The following is a 6395-nucleotide window of genomic DNA, read 5'->3' as shown; positions in this document are numbered from 1 at the left end:
CGTGTCGGATCCAAGTGATTCATCTTGTCTATCTGTTTTTATTTTATTTTATTTTTCAGCATTTAGTTAGTTTTTATTTTTCTTAGTTTAAAACATTTTTCTCACTTTTTGATTTGATTAGATGTTGAGGATAAACCGGTACTAAAAGCTCTTGTGTCCTTGGACGACCTCGGTATCTTACCAACACTATACTACGTCCACGATGGGTGCACTTGCCCATATGTGTGTTTAGTGTTAGTAAATATCGTGTTTTATAAATTTAAAACTTGGCTAAAAGTGTAAAAAGGGGCTTAAATATATATCTAAAACATATACACACTGACACGCATCAAGTTTTTGGCGCCGCTGCCGGGGACATAAGGATTTTAAGAAAGCTTAAAATCGACGGCCTAATCAGTTTTTCAAAACCTTTTCAAAACGCGCGCATTTTTCTGCATTTTAGTTTAGTTTTGCATTTATAGTAGCCTGAACACGGGGCCGTGCTCGCTGAACACGCCCCCGTGCTACATATTTTTAGTTAAATACCCAGATACAGAGTCTGAACACGGGGCCGTGCTCACTGAACACGCCCCGTGTCCAACGTGACCAGTAACTTTAATTAAAACGCCCAGATACAGACCCTGAACACGGGGCCGTGTTCACTCAACACTGGGCCGTGTCCAGCTTCTGTTTCCGTCTTATTTTTGTTTTCTGGTCCCGAGACTCAGTTGTGGTCTGTTGAGTGATTCTTATGGATCAATACTCAAGAGGTTACAACTACACCTATGATGAGGATGATTATAGAGGTAATTATTGCACTAATTGTCGTAACGCACGCTCGGTACAATATAATACTTCATATCAACCATCCAATTCATACAACTACTATGAGGAGCCCAGGTACGAGCCATCAACTTCATACACATCCTATGAAGACCAAAGGTATGAACCTCCTCCCTCATACTCATATTTTGATGAACCAAGGTATGAGCCTTCATACTCATACTTTGAAGACTCAAGATATGAGCCACCACCTTCATACTCTTATTATGAGGAACCATGGCGTGAACAACCCACCTCATATGAGTATTATGAAGAACAAAGTTTCGACCCTTATCCATCATATACTTATAATGAAGAACAATGGTGTGAACCATCTACTTCATATGAGAATTATGAGGAGCCAAGGATCGAACAACCGGATTCAAGCTTTGAGGATCCAAATTCTTTTTCTCTCACCGAAGTAACCAATAGGATATTAGAACAACTTAAAACTATCAAACGTTATATAAAAGAATCTCGCGCAAGGGAAGAGGAATCCCGCGCAAGAGAAGAATTAAAAAAGAATAATAACGCAGAGGTAGTTGAAAGTGTAAAAATGGAAGAACAAGAAAGTGAAAAACCGACACATGAGTTAAACAACGAAAAAGGTGAGTCCGATAATGTTAAAGTTCAAGAAGAGTCTAATTTTGAGGAAATTATTCTCTTATCACCTACTTTCGAAAATCATTGTTTAGTAACCCCTCATGCCAAGTTTTTAAAAGAGTTAAACACTAATGCTAAAATCAAAGACTTAGTAAGTGTTAAGTTAACTAATGATCAAACTTCGCTAATAAAAGAAGATCCTTTTGAAATTAACATTACACCGGTTCCATGTTTCTTTCAAAATTCATTTATTAGTAATATCACCATTGATAAAGATCTTTGTGTTAACATAATGCCTAACTATATTTTTGAAAAATTAAGTGTTAGTGATTTTACTCCGCTTCAAATTCCCATTTTTCTATCCGATCGAAAAGTAATGAAATCAATCGGTGTAGTTGAAGATGTTTTGGTTCAAACAAATCAATTGGTGATCCCAACCGACTTCGTCATCCTTGATGACGCCCCCTTAGTCTTGGGAAAACCTTTTGTACAAACTCATAAAGCTTTGAAAAACCGGAAATTCAACAATCTACCTCTTCAGTTAGGGGCATTCAAAAGGAGCATAGATCTTGAGCGTTCAATGAAATATCCTTTTGGCAACAATGACCCCCTAATTGAAGATGAAGCTGAACCACCCGATACGACCAATGAAGAAGACCACTTTGTCGAAGAAGAGAAAGCCATAGAACAAACCTTTAAGATTCTTAATCTAGATGAGCCACAAAATAAGATGTCTTCTGAAGACCCACCCATTGAGCTCAAAGAACTTCCTAAAGGTTTGGAATATGCTTTCCTAGGCAAAGATGGTAGTTTACCTGTAATTATTTCGTCTAAATTACGTAACGAAGAAAAATAAAAATTAATTAGCCTACTTAAAAAACACAAAAACGCGATCGCTTGGAAGCTTGTAGATATTAAAGGAATAAGCCCTTCCATGTGCACGCACAAAATCTTAATGAATGATGACTACAAAACGGTAATTCAACCACAACGAAGAGTGAACCCCAATGTTCAAGAAGTGGTTAAGAATGAAGTCATCAAACTACTCGACGCCGGACTAATCTACCCTATCTCCGATAGCCCGTGGGTAAGTCCCGTTCAAGTAGTTCCAAAGAAAGGAGGTATGACGGTAATAACTAACGAGAAAAATGAATTAATACCAACAAGAACCATCACAGGATGGAGAGTTTGCATAGATTATAGACGATTAAATGAAGCAACAAGGAAATACCACTTTCCTTTACCCTTCATTGATCAAATGTTAGAAAGATTATCCGGTCATAAATTTTATTGTTTCTTAGATGGTTTTTCAGGTTACTTTCAGATACCGATAGCACCAGAAGACCAAGAGAAAACAACTTTCACATGTCCCTACGGAACTTTCGCATATCGACGCATGCCATTCGGTCTATGTAATGCGCCTGCAACATTCCAACGTTGTATGGTCGCCATTTTCCATGATATGATCGAAAAGACAATGTAAGTCTTCATGGATGATTTTTCCATCTTTGGAGACTCATATGACCAATGCCTCGATAATCTTGAACGAATGCTATCCCGATGTGAGGAAACTAACCTCGCCCTTAACTGGGAAAAATGCCATTTCATGGTAACAGAGGGAATAGTACTCGGTCACAAAATCTCAAGCGGAGGAATGGAAGTTGATCGAGCAAAAATAGAAACTATTTCTCGATTACCTCCTCCATCCTCCGTACGAGCAATCAGAAGTTTCCTAGGACATGCCGGATTTTATAGAAGATTTATCAAGGACTTTTCAAAAATCTCAAGGCCTCTAACAAAATTACTTGAAAAAGATGCACCCTTCATCTTTGACAAGGAATGCAATCAAGCATTTCTAACCCTCAAGGAAATGCTAGTCAATGCACCTATCATGATAGCGCCAGATTGGAAATTTCCTTTCGAAATCATGTGCGATGCAAGTGACTTTGCTGTTGGAGCAGTCTTGGGACAAAGAAAAGAAAAGCATTTCCACCCAATTTATTATGCTAGTAAAACTCTTAATGATGCACAAGAAAATTATACAACTACAGAAAAAGAATTACTAGCAGTGGTATTTGCTTTTGATAAATTTCGTTCTTATCTTGTTCTTTCTAAAACAGTAGTCTATACAGACCATGCAACCATCAGGTACCTCTTCAAAAAGCAAGACGCAAAACCCCGTTTGATCAGATGGATTCTACTCCTCCAAGAATTCGACATCGAAATCAAGGTGGTCAGGACCTTTTTTCCGTCACCCATGTTTTTCCACACGGTGCAGTAGAAATTAAAACTCGAAATGGGACACCATTTAAAGTCAATGGCCAACGGCTGAAACTCTACCGAGGATCCATTGAGGATGAGGAAGAGGAGATCTCACTTCAAACGGTTAACGAATAAAACTCATACCCGACATGTTACAGGTAAGTGTACGTTTAAAAACCGGTAAGTCTTCTAACCATTTTCGGAAATAAGGGGCATGCACACGAGCACTAAAAAAAAAATTCAAAACTTTGCTCGACACGGGGCTGTGTCCGCTGGACATGGGGCCGTGTCGAGGCAACTGTCGGGATAAAACCCTCTTTTCCTATCAGTTACTCCATTCCACACGCCCCGTATAGCCGAAAACGCTCTGGTTTGAGGCGATTTTCTGCAGTTTTTCAACGTCACCACCGAATCTAACAACGTCAAGGTATGATTCTATCCTCTTTAGTAGTTAGATTAGTTACTTGCATGTAGTTAAAACATCAAAAATTGGGGAAAAATCTAGGGTTCTTCATGTTCATCCGGATCGAACTCAAAATTTTTGATGAAATGTGTTAGTAGTAGTTTAGATTAGTATAGTAGTTAGTAAATAGACATGAATTGTTGATAGATTTGTTAGATTTCCAACTAAAAACAACAAACCCTTGTTCTTGAACCGAAAAATACGAAATTCAAAGGGTAAACGGTTTGTTTTGGGAAAAACGACACTTAGGGTTTAATTTTCGGGGGAAACCGCTACTATTGGGCTAAAAATTTTCAGGTTTTCGAAACCGGGACGAAAAATAGAATTTTTGGGTTAAAGACGCCTGGACACGGGGCCGTGTCCAGCCCACTGTTTGCAGTTTCACTCCGATTTTCCTTGTTTCGTACTAACTTTTGATGTATTCTTTTCAGATGTCGAAATTCACGAGGTTTAACGCAAGTGAACTGGACGCTAGGGCACGGTACGAGGTTCTACAAACAAGACCGGAAGAATACCCTAGGCGGGCGTGTACCGACTTGCTGACCATGGTGAATCAACTTGACCGCTTCAACAACATTGTGAGGGGTCCACTGGCTGTCGCATTGACCACCCGACTTCGGTCGGTGCATCAATGCACGATGGAGTTCTACAGCACCTTCATTTTCAACTCGAGATGTGACCCGTTTGACCATGAGGCGGTCACATTCCGATGTGGAGGGACCACGTTCACAACCTCCATGGCATAGCTTGGAGCTATCATAGGGCTATATAGTGAAGAGGAAGCGGGGAATGAAGAGAATACTGGGGGATTACGAGACTTGGATGCAACTGAACGTCAAGCCGCATGGGCTCAAATAGGTGAAGGAATCTACAACCCGAGCAGCACCAAAATCACCAAACTGAGGGACCCGCTATACCGCTACATCCACAGGCTCCTCTCGTACTCGCTGAACCAACGCCACGACAGTAGTGGCGTTGTTGGGTTGAAAGATTTGGTGGTCCTTCACTGCATCCACAACCAGAAGCCTCTCGATGTTCCATACCTCCTACTGCGAAACATGCACCTAAACCGCCTTGCTCATGCTCCTACGCCGATCTTCTTCGGAGGATGGGTGTACCGTCTTTTCAAGCATTTCACGAATATCCCAAGGTCCTTTGAAAGGAGTCCATGGTCAGGACGGGTCGATTACCACATTTGCCGAGCCATGAACTTGCTTTATGAAGCGGAGGACGGGACGGTGAGCTTTCAAAGGACGCAAGGCTATGCATGGAACCCGCAGGAGGCTCTAGTTCTTCATGCACCACCTCCCCATTTTCAGTACCCACTCCAAGGCGATCCGGGTCAATCCTCCTCTTAAGGAGGCGGTTTTCCTAACTTTCAAAGTTTACATGATCTTTTGCAGGAAAACCTTATGTGCACCAGGAACACCTACAATCTCGCCAACAACACATACCACCGGGTTGGAGCTATCGAGCGCAACGTTAACGATATACAAGATGATATCGGTAGCATCCGGGAGTACATGGCGAGGCATGGGGGCGGAGGTGATGATAGAGATGAAGACATGGAGTAGGAGGCTTGAAGGAACAAGGGGCTGGTTGGTGATAAGCCCACAGGTTTAAGTGCCCTTCTCTCTATCAAACAATTCATGGCCTGCGTGCCATTTGTCGAACAATTTACTTTCCCTAACTACTTTTTATCTTTGTTTTTATTTTTACTTTATGCTTGGATGATACTTGACAATGGTAATTTAGGATGGTTTATGCTTGTTTGGATGGTATTGAGTGATTAAACAGGTGCAATGCAAGGGTTAGAGTGCTAAACATTAGCACTTGCAGCCCCGAAATGGAGAAACCGGGAGACAAAACCTGTTTTTCAGGCTCACAGACTGTCCACACGGGGACGTGTCCAGCCGGCACGCCCCCGTGTTCATCTCCCAGACCTGCTGTTTGGTTACTGACCTGCAAATTTTTGCCAGACACGAGGCCGTGTCCAGCCGACACGCCCCCGTGTTCATCTTCTGTAAGTTTTCATTACTGGCAGTTCGCCACGGGGTCGTGTCCAATGGACACGGGGCCGTGTCCAGACTGCCAGTAACATAAATCTTTGCTTTTTAACATGCTTTTACACATTCTAATCAACCAAAAACATTATTTTTGGACACATTGAGGACAATGTGTAATTTAAGTGTGGGGGGGGATGCTAAAACCTTGAATTTTGCAAATCCTAAATACAAGCCTTACACAAAACTCTATTGGAACCGCT

Source organism: Helianthus annuus, chromosome 12 (assembly GCF_002127325.2).
Source record: "Helianthus annuus cultivar XRQ/B chromosome 12, HanXRQr2.0-SUNRISE, whole genome shotgun sequence".
In the NCBI taxonomy this organism is placed as follows: Eukaryota; Viridiplantae; Streptophyta; class Magnoliopsida; order Asterales; family Asteraceae; genus Helianthus; species Helianthus annuus.
This window is presented reverse-complemented; position numbering follows the sequence as displayed.